Source organism: Sus scrofa, chromosome 6 (assembly GCF_000003025.6).
Source record: "Sus scrofa isolate TJ Tabasco breed Duroc chromosome 6, Sscrofa11.1, whole genome shotgun sequence".
Classification (NCBI taxonomy): domain Eukaryota; kingdom Metazoa; phylum Chordata; class Mammalia; order Artiodactyla; family Suidae; genus Sus; species Sus scrofa.
This window is the reverse complement of record NC_010448.4, coordinates 114,449,297-114,465,346: the sequence shown is the minus strand read 5'-3', so window position 1 is coordinate 114,465,346 and position 16,050 is coordinate 114,449,297. Positions and strand designations below refer to the sequence as shown.

Below are 16,050 nucleotides of genomic sequence, written 5' to 3'. Positions count from 1 at the left end.
TCATTATGATACTATGCAGAGTATTTTCACTACCCCACAAATCCTCTGTGCTCTGCCTATTCATCTCTACTCCCCATCCCCACTCCCTGGCAACCACTGATCTTTTCACTGTTTCCCTAGCTTTGCCTTCTCCAGAATGTCATGTGGTTGGTATCTTACAATATATTACAGCCTTTTCAGATTGGCTTCTTTCACTTAGTAACATGCATTCAAATTCCTTTCCATGTCTTTTCATGGCTTGATAGTTTTTTTTTTTTTTTTAAGCATTGAATAATAATATTCCATTGTCTGGATCAACCAGAGTTTATTTAACTATTCACCTACTGAAGGATCTTAGTTGCTTCCAAAATTTGGCAGTTATGAATAAAGTGATTGTAAATAACTGTACGCTGGTTTTTGCGTGGACATAATTTTCAACTCCTTTGGGTAAATAACAGGGAATATGATTACTGAAAGAATATGTTTAGTTTTGTGAGGTATATCCAAACTGTTACAAAAGTATATCATTTTGCATTTCCATTAGCAACATATGAGAGTTCTGTTGCTCCATATTCTTTGGTCATTCTAACATACGTGTAGTGATATGTCATTGTTATTCTAATTTGCACGTCCCTGATGACATATGATGTAGAGAATCTTTTCATGTATTTATTTGCCATCAGTATATCTTCTTTGGTGAAGTATCTGTTAAGGCCTTTGGCCTATTTTTTTGTTTTCTATTGGTGAGCTTTAAGAATTCTTTGTATACTCTGGATAACAATCCTGTGCCAGACATGTCTTTTGCAAACATATTCCCCCAGTCTGTGGTTTGTCTTCTCATTTTTTTACCTTGTCCTTTGCAGAGTAGAAATTTTTAATTTTAATTATGTCTAGATGAAATGTTGTCTCCTATGCCTAAGTGTTTTCAAGACACCTTATTTGCATAGTAGACAGAAACAAATCCTTTTGAAATATCCTGTATTGTATGTTCATACTCCATGCTCTCATTTTCTTACTGGGCAATATTTCTAATGTTGTTTTATTGAAAAAAAACCCTATACTTTGACGTAACAAAAAAACCAATGTGCAAATTGTAGATGATTTAAAATAGTGCATTGAAATTTGAGATGATTCATATAATTATATTTAAAATGATATAACAGAAATTTTAAAATCATTTATCAAGAGAACTTTCTAGATCATCTTTTGTTATTGAGTGTATATCTATACAACATAACAACCCATGTGATAAGAATAATTGTTTTCTTTCAACTTAATAATTTTGAAGGCAGAAAGCTGAGTTTTCTCAGGCAACAAACTGGAAAGAAATCCTAATGTATGGGGGAAGTAGCAAATAGTGTACGCGTTCTCATAAGTAAAATAGTATGCTACAGTTTTTGGTATCATAACGTAGGATAGGATAATGTGATACTTAAAAGTAGAATACATTCTACATGCATAAGATTTTTGATACAAAATTTGGATTACTGGAATTCCCGTTGTGGGCAGTGGAAATGAATCCAACTAGGAACAATGAGGTTGCGGGTTTGAGCACTAGCCTTGCTCAGTGGGTTAAGCATCCGGCATTGCCATGAGCTGTGGTGTAGGTCACAGACGCAGTTCAGATCCTGTGTTGCTGTGGCTGTGGTATAGGCCGGCAGTGATAGCTCCAATTACACCCGTAGCCTGGTAACCTCCATATGCCACAGGTGTGGCCCTAAAAAGCAAAAAGAAAAAAAGAATTGGATTATTTTATGACTGTGTTTGCTTTTCTATGATTAAATGATCTAATCCACTGATCTATAAGATCAAGAATTATGGTGAACCAATGATGTTGTAAACTTTCTTAGTATTCAGGAAAATCATATGCGAAACTATCAAGATTTCTAACTCAAGGGTTTAGTTTAACTTCTGCCAAGGATGAGTAGAGTTTCAAGAGATGAGAAAGTGAGGGCTGAATGGGTGAGGATTATGTATGGAAAGCTGTTTTTGTGGATGACAGGGAAACTTTAATCTTTATTTGGGAGTATAATATTGGACGTCATAATCCGGAGAATAGCTTGACATTGAATATAGGAAGGCAATAATCTATGGTACTGGGAGGACAATTTACTAAATACACAAAATAAAGAAGGTAAACATGCCTAGACAGTCCACAGAGAGAAAAATGACATTACTAAAGGATTCTGATTATACTCTGGATCTGTGGAAAAGACAACAATAACTTTTTAATGTATTCAATGAAAAGTTTATGATGATTAAACAAATATATTTAAAAGAGCTACCATGAAATAAAGCTGTGAGATATATATTTCCATTTAAAAAATGTTTATTTGGAGTTCCCGTCGTGGCGCAGTGGTTAACGAATCCGACTGGGAACCATGAGGTTGCGGGTTCGGTCCCTGCCCTTGCTCAGTGGGTTAACGATCCGGCGTTGCCCTGAGCTGTGGTGTAGGTTGCAGACGCGGCTCGGATCCTGTGTTGCTGTGGCTCTGGCGTAGGCCGGTGGCTACAGCTCCGATTCAACCCCTAGCCTGGGAACCTCCATATGCCGCGGGAGCGGCCCAAAGAAATAGCAAAAAGACAAAAAAAAAAAAAAAAAAGAAAAATGTTTATTTTTGTTAAATGTCTTAGGATCTCCTTATCACCTGGTTCAATACTGATCTACAGACAATTTTTAACAGAAAAATGACAACAATGGAAACACAATGCAAGCTGCTTAAGGTTTAAAAGTCTGACAAACCTCCATTCAAATATGGACTCTATAATTAGCTGGCTATGCAATCTTGAATAATGTATTATTTTTCATAAGGCTAACTTTTCTCACATGTACAATGAGAATAACTACTATATAGTTATATATAATGTAATTTTCTATGAAATTAAAGGAGACGGGAGTTCCCGTCGTGTCGCAGTGGAAACTACTAGCAACCATGAGGTTGTGGGTTCGATCCCTGGCCTTGCTCATGGGTTGAGGACCTGGCATTGCCGTGAGCTGTGGTGTAGGTCACAGAAGTGGCTCAGATCCAGCATTGCTGTGGCTGTGGTGTAGGCCGACAGCTATAGCTCTGATCAGACCCCTAGCCTGGGAACCTCCATATGCCACAGGTGCAGCCCTAAAAAGACAAAAGAAAAAAAAAATAAAAGGTTGAGAGTGAATAAAATATTTCATAATCTAAAAACAGAGGGGCCTGTCAACAACAACAAAAAGAGAGATTAAAGGAAACAATGCGCTATGGAAGAGCTTCTGAGCAAAGACCAGTATTTGAACCAGAAATTCATACAGTAGAGCAAGTTCTCCTGGCATCCTTTGGAGAGATGTGCTTGCTCTAGGGCACAGCAGGCCACACAGAGTCTGGAGTTCTGTAGGATGACTTCAGCAAAGAAAAGCCTCTCCTCTGTTGTTTTGGTTTTGTTTTTAATGAAGAGAGCAGAGGAATGGATTTGTGGGACTTAGTGACAAACAGACAAACATGGCAACAAAAATCTTGGAGAGAAGCTCTTCAGGGAAGGTTAGGAGAGCTGCAGTCCCTAGATACTGAAGAACTGGGACCCTTCTCCCTCAAAGCTGAGGTCAAGAATAGCCTTTCATCCTGGGAAGGAAAACCCAATTTTTCCAACCAGCTCTTCACCAGGCAACCCAGAGAGTGATCTCAAGGTCATTTACTAGACAGTGTTCTTTGTGTATAAAGTGCATGGTGCATGGTTTGTCATTTGATAAGAACTTATCGAGTGATAGCTATTTTAACTATTCTTATGCACAAGTCTTTGAAAGCAGTAGTTGATGTGAGGCTCTTCTGTGAAGCAAAATGTGTTAATTCTCTACCAAGGGCTCATTTTTGTGTTTGTGGCTTATTCACAGATGGTTGAAGTAACTGCAAATCTGATCATTAACTTAATTATAACAATTCTATTTATCATGAGAGAATAAAAAGGTGGTTTATAGATGTGAATATTAGCTGTGTTAAACCTAACTGGCTTGAAAAATGTAATATTCCTTTAAGAGCTCAACAAACATCTTAAGAGCTTCAAATTACTACTGTTCTATCTATTATTATCATTATTACTATTCACGTACATAAGCGTGTCAATACTTAAAATTTTCAAGTAAAAATTAAAATGTGGAACCAATGTCAATAGCATGTAATGCACCAATATACTAATAACACCTTCAGATACTCGAAATCTAATAAATATTTACCATTAAGATAAATGTGTCACATCTACCCATGGAGAAGTATTATACTATTTCAAATGAGGGCAATTACATGAATCACTGCTTTATAGTATAATGGTTTGACATTAATATTTGTTTCTGAAGAATAATGTCTTTCTACTTTCCATATCTTTCTTACTCTGCCAATTCTGAATAAAGCCTGGAGAGGAGAAATTAAAGCAAATGACTCTGATCAATTAAGTGCTTTGTGAGGAGATAAAGTATTTTCACTCTATGGATATAATCAATGCAAAATATTCTTATTTATTTTTAATACAGTGTGAAGGTATGCAGTGAAATATCTCTAACCCTGTCTCCAATCCAACCACTTATCCTCCTCAAAGGCAACTGCTATTATCAGGACTCTATGAATATAATTTAAGGGATATATTATACAAATATAGGCAAATTAATAAATGGTTTCTTTTTAAAAATAAAAAGTGAATAATATATATGTTGTTTTTTATACATTTTTATTAGCAATAATGATATCTTCAATAGTCATTAATATATTTTTATTCTTTTACTGAAAAGATGGATCACTTTTAAATACAGCATGTTGCATAGATTTGATTATCTCTATCAATTAGCTCCTGGAAGAGGAAATGTTGGTCAAATGGCTTGAGTATTTGCTATTTTTAGAAATATTAAAAAAAGAGAAATATTTCAATTATTTGTCACTAGGAATATATAATTGCTATTTCTCCATATATTTTTTCAACATAGGATTTTGTCAACTTTTAACAATCTGATAAAATTTTAGTATAATTTTAGATTTTATTTACCATTAATTTTAAATGAGTTTGGTGTTGTGCACATATTCAAGAGAAATATGTATTACTTTTTTATGGAACTGCATATTCGAATAATTTGTACATATTTTCTGTAGGGTCATTGGTCTTTTCAATGATTCATAGAGGCCATTTATATTTTAAGAAAATTAGATCTTTGACAAATGAGTGGCTTTTTCTCAGTTTATTGCTTAAATTTTAATCTTGCTTATATTGATTGCTGCATCCATAATTTATTAATGATGTGTGACTGTATAAGCTCTTTATTTTATAGCTTCTGAGTCTTGTGTCTCAGCTAGAAATTATGACAATAAAATAATCTCATATTATTTGTTTTAATTCTTGTATAATGTCTCTTTTCCATTTTGGTAGGAGGATTTTTTTTGTTGAAGTATTATATTTTGCCAGTTATCAAGCTGTTGACTCCTACTTTAAACTCATTAGTCTGTACTCGGATTAGTGATGCTGTGGCAGAGATGCTGAAACCCCATTTTTGCTTTCCCAGTTCCTTGTTAGCTCTGCCAGTAGGACTACCAGAGGGAGACTGCAGATGTGCAGGAGGAAGAAGAGACTTGCTCCCTCTTGTTTGCTTCCCTCAGTGTTCTATTCCTGTCCATTTCCTCACACAATGATTCTACCACTGCAATGTTTTTCCTGTGTCAACTCTTAGCAATTTTTGCAATATTTAAAGAGCCAGTTGGATTGTGTCCTTCAAAGACACCAGCACCAACCATGGGGTGTTTCCATCTCTGGTGTTTGGGTCCCAGCTCCACAGGCCCCTTATCCAATTACAGAGCAATATTCTCTTCCCAGAGGTCTGATTTTTGTACTTTGAGATCATTCTTTCAATTTTTCATGATTTAAAAATGCCAATGACTTCCCTTTGTGTTTTAGTCATAGAAGGGAGAGGGCTACTTTTAATTACTGCTACTGAGATTCTTCAGTGTGATTCCTCCTTTTGCATTTTTAGGTCATCAGTAAGTAAAAAAATCATTTTAGTAGAGTATTCTTGTTAACATAATTGATGAACTGTCTTCTGACAATCACATATCGAGAAGTGTGAAGGTCTAAAAAGATTGCAAAAAATATTCACGAAGTGAACACACCTGTGTAAAAAGCACCTAGAACAAGAAACAGGCATTTCTAGCAACTAAGACACATCTCTCATTTCTCATTCCAGTATATCTAGGTTCTCCACCACAAGGATAATCACTCTTTTGGTTCCTGAAGTCACGGAAGCTTTTTCTCTGTTCTTAAACTTTACAGAATCATGCAATATGTACTCCTTTTTAGTAACTTCCTTTACTGAATATTGCTTTTGCGATTCATCCATGTTACTGACTTCAGTTGTTTACGCATCCTCATGATATATATTATTCCATTATTTGACTGTGTCAAAATTTATTCATGGATGGAATTTGGGGTGATTTTTGTGAATGGCTAGGGGTCGAATTGGAGCTGTAGCTGCTGGGCTACACCACAGCAACGTGCAATTCAAGCCACATCTGCAACCTATACCACAGTTAGTGGCAATGCTGGATCCTTAACCCACTCAGTTAGGCTTGTTATCCTCATGGATGCTAGTCAGATTCGTTTCTGCTGAGCCATGACCAGAACTCCTTGGCACGTGACTTTTGGTAAATATACACACAACTAGTTTAGGGGTAGAACTAGACTAACTACTTCACAGGTAGCTTTACTATACACTGGAAAATACTTTTGCAGTGAAATATCTGCAGGCGAGTCTAGAAACTCCACATTGTTATTAATATATCTCATCTATATTTTTAATTGATTTTGATTGGTATAGAGTAGTACTATACTTTGAATGTATTTTCTCTAATGATCAATGAGTTAGAGCTTTTTTTTATATTTGTAGTGAACATTTGGATATTCCCATTCTTTAAGAGCTCAATTACTTTCTCCAGTTCTTCATTTCATTTTTCCCCCTTATAGCTTTATAAGAATTTATATATATATAAGAATATATATACTTCAACTATACAGCTCATCTTTTCACTTAATTTTGTCTTTCCATAAAATAATTATTTTATATAAACAATATATAAATTTTTATTTTTTTCCTTATGACTCTTGCTTTTACATTATTTTAATACTTATTTCTCTAGCTCAAGTTCATGGAAAATTTTAAAAATTTTCCCCAATTTTTTTTAGGAATAGATTATAATATGTGATATAAAATAGGAGTCAATATTATTCTCATTTACCCACTGTGGATTCAAATTGGTCCTGTAATATTTAGAAAATGTTATTATTTTGGCTTTACTTCAGTGTGTTCTCTTTCATAAATCAGGAGACCATACATCTATATGGCTCTATTCTATTGCACTGGTCTGTTTGATATTACTTACACTAAAATTGCACTGTCTTAAAAAAATTCAGTGCTATAATACATCTTTTTATCTGATAAAATCTATCCCCTATTTTTTCTTTTTCTTTGAAAAATCTGCCTTTGCTTTCTTTGTTTTTTTTATATTCACATATAAATTTCAGAGTCACTTCACAGAATCCCCCACCCCTAGTCTGGTTATTTGATAGATACTGCTCTCAATTTAAGGATTAATTTTATTAGAGTTAACATCACTTAATGCTGAATCTTTCAATTTATGAATACTGAGAGTTATTAGTACTTATTCATGAGTGGAAAGAATTAATATCCTAAAATATTATCATCATATTAACATATAAATTCAATATAATTCTTATGAAATCCTAACAGGATTTTTTTTTTTCTCTTTTTGCCTTTTTCTAGGGCCGCTCCTGCTGGCATATGGAGGTTCCCAGGCTAGGGGTCGAATCGGAGCTGTAGCTGCCAGCGTATGCCAGAGCCACAGCAACACAGGATCCAGGCCACGTCTGCAACCTACACCACAGCTCACTGCAACACCAGATCCCCAACCCACTGAGCAAGGCCAGGGATCAAACCTGCAAGCTCATGGTCCCTAGTTGGATTTGTTAACCACTGCATCACGACAGGAACTCCGGATTTTTTTGAGGTTGACAAATAAATTTTTAATAACTGGGCTACAATTTCCCAAATTGCAAAGAGATATAACTAAAAATCTGAAAAACAAAAATCTAATGAACAGCTCAGGCAGAAAATTAATGATACAAATGTCAGCATGTATAGCAAAGCCAAAATTACTAAACAGTCTGATATGGATGTAGAAAGAGACAAATAGATTAATATATGAAGCAGAGAACCCAGAAACAGATTCATGTCTTTTATGTATCATACACAAAAATTATAATGGTGAAAAAAATCACTGGATAAAGTGCTTTAACTACTAACTGAATTGTTGGCAAATTATTAGCTGTTCATCTGTGGAAAAAATATAAATGGATTCTAAAAATATGTTTTTGTAAGTAAAAATTTTAAATGACCTTAAAACCTAGAATATGGGGCCTGACTACAAGGAACTAAGAAGAAAATGCAGAAGTATTTTCATGACTTCAATATAAAAACATTTCTTACATAAGAGGATAAAGGCACACATCACAAAGGCAAAAGGATAAACAGATGAATACATTTGACTAGATCAAAATTAAATAGTCTAGTACATAAGATATACCATAAGATGATATAGAGTTAAAAGATTAAGAAGCAAACTGCATGAATACAATTACATCATAGGTTTTTTAAAAAAGACATATTTCAAGGAAAAAAATCTTATAAATTAATAATAAAAAAACAAAAATCATAAAATATTAGCAGAAAAAATAAAAAGTCACGGATGAGCAAATTCAGGTGGCCAATTAACTTATGAAAACATGTTCAACTCACTAGTAAACAGAAAATAAAATTACAGGAATTAATTGTGGTACAACAGGATCAGCAGTGTCTCTGCAGCACCAGGACACATGTTTAATCCCTGGCACAGTGAGTTAAAGGATACATCAATGCCATAGCTGAGGCATAGGTTGCAACTGTGGCTTGGATTTGATCCCTGGCCAAGAACTCCATATGTCACTGGGTGGCGAAAAAAAAGAAGAAGAAAGAAAAGAAAATTAAGGAAACAAATACATTGCATATCCGTTACACTGGTCAGTGTTAATAATCCATTAAAATATCAAATGTTGAACAAGATGTGAAATAGCAAGGATTTGCATAAACTTTCACTTTCACCATTCTTGAGAATGTTGGGAAAAGCCTAATATAATTGAAAATATATATAAATACATAAATATATAACCTAGCTCTCTCTCTCACTAGCTGGCTAATCAGTTATTCATCTCAGAAAACATTTTTTTTATATTTACCAGAAATCTTCTTTAAGGATTGTAAAAATAAACATTGAAAATGAGATACAACTTTTTAGGCTGGAAACAACCTAAAAATCTCTTAATAGGCATATAAATAAATGTAAATATATTAAAATATTAAATAAGTGCACAATATATTTGGAAAATCTCTTCATATTGACAAGATTAAGGGGAAAAAGTGGTAAAAGCAAGTTGCTGAACCATGCATGTAATATAATAGTATTTATATCAAATTAACAAAAAGATACTCATAGTTTTAATGACATACAACTATATCTAATAATAATGACAAGCATGGAAGGAAATTTTGAAATCTTAGACTGGAAGGAAATAAAGGGAATTAGGACCAGCATAAATTGGGGTCAACCGTATTATTAATGTTGCTTCATTTTACAAAGAAAACACTACAAAATGATTAGTTAATTCTGTGCAGTAGCCAAATGAATGCTTACTATATATTTGTCTCCATTTTTTTTTCTGTTTATGCAAAAAGACCTCCAGCACATCAAGACTTAACAATAACACAACAACAAATGACTTAGCTATTACTGCTTTGCTTTTGCACAACTCTTGGAGTCCATTTCCCCCTCTACTCTCAAACACCAATAAAGTGCAGTCTTATCCAAAAATGGATTCTGTGGCCTCCTCTATAATTCAGAACAAGCTACAAAAAAAGTTTTAAAATAATAATTTAAAAAAAAAACCCTCTCCCATGTAAAATTGCATTTCTTTCCTTTTAGAAAAGTCTGATTAGGTGACAGATTTATAGAGTAGATTTTTTCTCAGTGAATAAAAATAGGATATAAGAAGATGACTATTTTTTTTTTCAGTGATATTCTGAAATATTGGTTCTTTAATGATTGTCCTTTTACACTCTAGGGATATTTGTATGTAAGGAATTGGGACTAATCATCTGATATCAGACCATTTGGTATTTTAGACCTTTCAGCAGAAATATTGATTAATTCTTGTTCCATTTATTTTTCTTTTCTTAGTCCTTTCATGGCTATTTAAATTTTTCTTACTGATGAGCTTTTAAGGATAGTAATTAATCATAATTTTGCCCCTCCCTGGCCACCATCATCCTAATAAAGAAACCTAAGAATCCAACATTATTTTCAAAAATCACACTGCCAGTTTTATTACTGGTAAAGCTGGAGTGGAAACCAAGGGTAGGGTAGAAACTCATCATCAAGTGTTCTAATATTTGTCACCTTGTTCTAGGCCCCTGATACCATGAGTAAAGCAGACTTTAGGTCTACAGAATATAGACTCACTGCCTTAACAGCTTGTGAGTGCTTATAAAAAGGACTGAGAGAAAAATGTGCCCATAAAAAGGGCTCTGACTTAGGTGATTCTTTCCAAGTGGAAGCTGTAGCAGGACACAGAATATACACTAAGAGGGTAAAATCCTAAAAGGGAAAGGAAGGTGCTAAGCCACAAATGCTCAATTCCTTCACACCAATCCTACTAATCAGCTACTCAGTCACTCTTAAAACATTTAAAAGAAGAGATTTGTTTTGTGGACTTAAGCCAGAAACAAGAGAAAAAGTTTCTCTTGCTCTTATCTTTTTCACATATGACGGAGATCTCACTTATTTCATCAAAGCATTGCACTCCTTCTAAGTTTTAAAGTTCTTAAGACAGACTGAATGTTAAAATGACTATATTCTTTTTTATCAAATCTGTGAGGACTAAGAACCTAGTAACATTTTGTCATTGAAAGCTTCACTGTCTGCCTTCTCTTACAGACAATGTATTCGCTGAAGACAAGCATCCTTATCTTTTCTCCACAAAAGTCCCATTGACAAAAGTAGTATCTGGAATAGAGCAAGCTTTCAATAAATATTTGTTGACTGAGTAGTTCAAATCAGTGCACTTTTTCCCAATTACATGGTTGCTGTTGAGTGAGCTGCCTTTGGGAAGGATTATAGAGACAGCTTATCATTTGTGCATGATATATGAGCTTTTTAGCGAAATTGAGAAGAGGCTTTTTACCACCTTCAGAATTTTCCAGACTATGCCTCACGTTTGTATATTCTATCCTAGTTCAAAGTATCTCAAACCCTGAATGTTCACTGGAATTACCTAACGAGTTTTTAAAAATTACCCCTAGATAGGCCCCATTGAAAATGTCTATCAGCTGATGATAAATAATAAATTGATGGGAAATATTACAGTTTATAAAAAAAAAAAACAAAACAAAACCGGATCCAAGAATGGGGGAAGTTCTACATGTGTGCATGTGTTTGCTATTATAATAACAGATTAATTTTGTTCTCATATTATTTATTAAGGGATCTGAAGGTTGTTAGCAGGAACACAGTTCTTTTTCATGACTACAATTTCTCAATTTCTCAGGTGACTCCAATACTAAGCTTTTGGTTCTTTAGAAAAAGAGTTGATTTTGAATTAAATTTTTAAATCAATAATTGTTTTATTTTCCCTGGATTTAAAGGACTAAACTCATTATTTAATTTCCCTTCTTAGAATTGCAATTGTATTCTATACTCTACTCAATAAATGCCCAAATCTGTTTTTAGCTAATGTAGAAAATGTTTTCGTATTTTGAGTATTTATTAATTGCAAAATCTAAATTTTATGCACGTATCATTTACCATTTTCTATACTTTAAAATGTTCTTATCATACCTATAACCACCTCTACACTTTATAGTAATCAATAGAAGTAATATGTTTTAGGAGTTCCTGTTGTGGCTCAGTGGTTAACGAACCTGACTAGTACCCATGAGGATGTGGGTTTGAACCCTGGCCTTGATCAATGGGTTAAGGATCCAGTATTGCCGTGAGCTGTGGTGTAGGTTTCAGACGTCGCTCGGATACAGCATTGCTGTGGTGTAGGCCAGCAACTGCCGCTCTGATTCGACCCCTAGCCTGGGAACTTCCAGGCTGTGGGTAAGTGTATAAAAAGACCAAAAAAAAAAAAAAAATATTTTTTACTATATATTAAGATTTTCATACATATACTCAGACACAAACACACATACAGATTTTTAGAAGCTTTGACTACAGTTGCCCAACATACAGAACTTAATTCTCAACTCAGAACAAAAATCTTTGAGACTTCCCTATTCTACCAAGAGACACTAGCTAAATTCAATCCTTTCCTTAAAATATGGGGAAGGAAATGTCTGCCTTATATGTTGATTGCATGTGTTTATAGCTTTACCTGTCAAATCTAGGGCATAATTTAAATGATGGGCTCTCTAGCCTCTTTCATTTACTTATCATGTAGCAATTCATTCATAACATTTATGCAGTAATAACCACAGGACTAGGCATCAGAGACACAACAGACTTTGCCTTTTTTGAGTTTAGTATGGGCCAGTAACAACTATTTCTCTAAATGGATGGAAGGTGAGAAGGATCCATTTGCAGGATCAAGCAAGTTTGGAGCAGTTAAGTAAAGAACAAACAGTAAAAATTTAGGAAATCCATAAGAGCCATTAAAAGAGAAAAAAATAAAACTTCTCAGGAAGATACAAGGTAATAAATAGCACTTTATGATATTTTTAAGAAGGACTTAAAGTAATAAATCATGTTTATGGTAATGAAGGTTCAACACTGTAAAGCTGTCAGTTCCTCCCATATATTTAAAGCTGTTATCAAAATCCTAAACGTCCTTATTGATGTTTGGGGGGAAAAAGTCTATTTAAAGTGTAAATTTATGAAAGTAGCCAATTTTTTTTTTTAGGGCCGTGCCTGCCACATATGGAAGTTCCCAGGCTAGGAGTTGAATCCTACACCACAGCCACAGCAACTAGGGACACCACAGCTCACGGTAACGCCAGATCCTTAACCCACTGAGTGAAGCCAGGGATTGAACCCACATCCTCATGGATACCGGTCAGGTTGGTAACCCGCTGAGCCACAATGGGAACTCCTGAAAGTAGCCAAAAATTTTGAACAGACAGGTCAAGTGTAAATGACTAGGTATCAATATATAACCTTAAATGACAGCAATTAAAGGGTGTTCTTTTCCCAAACCAACAAACATATTAATTAAACCAGACTCTAAAAATCCAGTAACAGAACTATACAAAACGACAAATGAATAAATGGGGAGGGAGTGTGGCCCACAAAGCTCATTAAATTTCCTGGGAAATAAAAATAGAATCTGGGTAATAAAGTCTAACCTTTTTTTTTCTCCTTTGTGTTCAGTCCAGTTTCATGCGCTCACAGGGCACCGCATGCAGAGGCCTTTCACCAGCACTTTACACCAGAGTTCCTAGGGGTAAAGGCTGTGCAGACACCTCAGCTCAGCTCGGAGGGGCTGGCAGTGTGCAAAAACGCTGCAAATCTCACTCGATTCAAGATGGCGGCAGCGAGCCCAGTTCAGAGACGCTGCACCGCGCATGCACTGCAATCTGGAGCCAGGAGCTGCACAGCTGTGTAGCCGGCAAGAACTCCGCCCCCTCCTGCTGCTGAGATCCCTATAAAGCAGCCCCGCCCACCCACCTGTGTGGAGAACTGTGCTCTAGGCTGGGAGCTCATGCCTCTCCATTCTTTGACCAAAGAAGGAAAAGGAGTTCCCGCTGTGGTGCAATGGGATTGGTGGCATCTTTGGAGCACTGGGACATAGGTTCAATCCCCAGCCTGGCAGTAGGTTAGCTGTAACTGCAGCTTGGCTCTCATCCTGGCCTGGGACCTCCAGGTGCAGCGGGGAGGCCAAAAAAGAGGGAGGTAGGGGAGGTTCGGAGGCTGAGGGGCAGGAAAATAAAAGAGAAAAGAAAAAGAAAACTTTTCCTTTGCTTCTGAACTGAACTCAGTCTCTTTCTATTGGTTCAAATGACACTGGGCAGGAGGAGCTTTGTTGGGTCCCCACTTGAAAGGGTCAGTACTAGGAGTGCTTACCCAATAAATAATGTCGGCTAAATATTTGGGGGAAAAAATTAAAAGTTACTAATGGGAGGAATTTCCAGCTATGTGGTAAAGTGCTGATATACTCCTCCTCCAAATGATATTGGTTGCAAATCTATTGAAACATATGATATTTGAAAAAGGAGCATAATAGGAAATAAACTTTTTTTTTTTCCCCAGGGTGCCAGGAACAAAGATGCTAAACCACCTAAGTGATATGAATGTGTTTTTTTACTCATAATGAACTCTTTTTTGCATATGTGTGCACTTAGGCTACTTAGTGTGGGCCCCCAGATAGCTTCAGGATGTATCTGGTCTTTAGAAAAATCCGATCATGTTAGAGTTGGAACTTTTCAGCCCCACTCAGACCTCTGCAGAAGGAAGGAATGCTGGAGATTAAGCTAGATTTTGATAAACTTTGGTGTCCACCTGCTAGGACAGAGGGGCACCCTGCCTCTACAGGGACAGAAGCTCCACTGCCTGGGGTTCTCTGAGAACCTCTTTATCTGGCTGTTTATTTGTTTCCTTTTTAATATTCCTTAAAATAAACTAGTAAATATAGACAAATGTTTTCCTGAGTTTTGTGAGCTGTTTTCCTGAGTTTTGTGAGCTGTTCTGAGGCAGAGAGTGGAAACCCTCCTTTAGAGCTGGTGGTCCAGACTTGTAATTGACCTGTGAAGTGGGGAACTGCCTTGTGGAACTGAGCGCTGAACCAGTGGGGTCTGTGCTGACTCCAGGTGGTTAGTGACAGAACCAAACTGGATGGTCATCCAGTTCGTGTCTGGAGAATCAGAGGATTGGTTGGTGGTGTTAGAAAATACCACAGATCTAAAAAGTACAAAAACAATACCCCCCAAATATGCTTAACCACACTATCAATTCAACATAATTCAAAATCCAGTTGTGTGACAATGAAATGAACTTCAAAATAAATGTGTTAAATATATATACATATAATTTTTTGCTTAAAATGAAAGTGGCATTTTCATCAGTATTAGCCACAAGGAACTTGCTTTTACAGGGAGGAGGGGGCGTTTAGTCAGTATTTGTGTAAACATTAATAGTGTATGAAACAGTATCCTCAAATATTCTTTCTTTTCTGTCTTTGAGTAATCAGTAGATGTCATCTGTGATCCTAGTATTACCCTGGTCATTGGATTAAATAAATAAATAAATGAAATGAAGCCCACAATCCTAGTAATATATTTACTTTTAGTTATGCAACAAATACTAGGTAGAATGAGGCACTCTCTGCCCTCCTAGACTTTCCATGCCCTATGGGGGGAGACAGATGATAAAAGAGGGGAGCTAGGTGTGCGAGGGATAATTGAAATAGGATAATCAAGCCTCATCAGGACAGAGCCTTAGAGCAAAGATAGCTGGTGAGCTGTCAGGCACCTTACTGTCTGAGATGAAAGTATCCCAGTTGGAGAAGTCATCAGTGTAGAGCCCTAAGGAGAGAGCAGGCCTGGTGTGCTCTAAGCAGAAGAAAAGCAATCTGCCTGGAGCAAAGAGGTAAGCATGGGAAATGAGGTCAGAGATTATTTTAAGGCCTCGGGGAAGAATATTGGCTCTTATTTCTTGTGAGATGAGAAACCATCAGAGTTACATAATTTGCTAAAATTTGAAAAGATCATTTTGTTTGCTTTGTTGAGAATACATTGTATGTCTTATAGTGGTGTATAATGATGAAAAGATGGAAGTAAGAATTCAGTTGGGTGGCAATTGCAACAAACTAAGTGAGATTGTATGACATTTTGGATTAAAGATATTAGCAGCAGAGATGCTAAGAAGTTAGATTTGGAATAAATTTGTAGATCTAATAGGATTTGTTGATATACTGAGTGTAAGCTGTAAAGACAATTACAATTGACCAAAAAAAGAAAACCCACTCATGATA

General features: G+C 35.7%; 1 long non-coding RNA gene across 1 annotated transcript in view; it reads right to left on the bottom strand.

Moving 5' to 3' along the window:
• LOC110261440 overlaps window positions 1-13,599 on the bottom strand; it is a 107,266-nt gene extending 93,667 nt beyond the window's left edge. The window contains exon 1 of the long non-coding RNA XR_002345520.1: window positions 13,427-13,599. This is a non-coding gene — a long non-coding RNA (uncharacterized LOC110261440). The remainder of the gene's footprint in view (window positions 1-13,426) is intronic.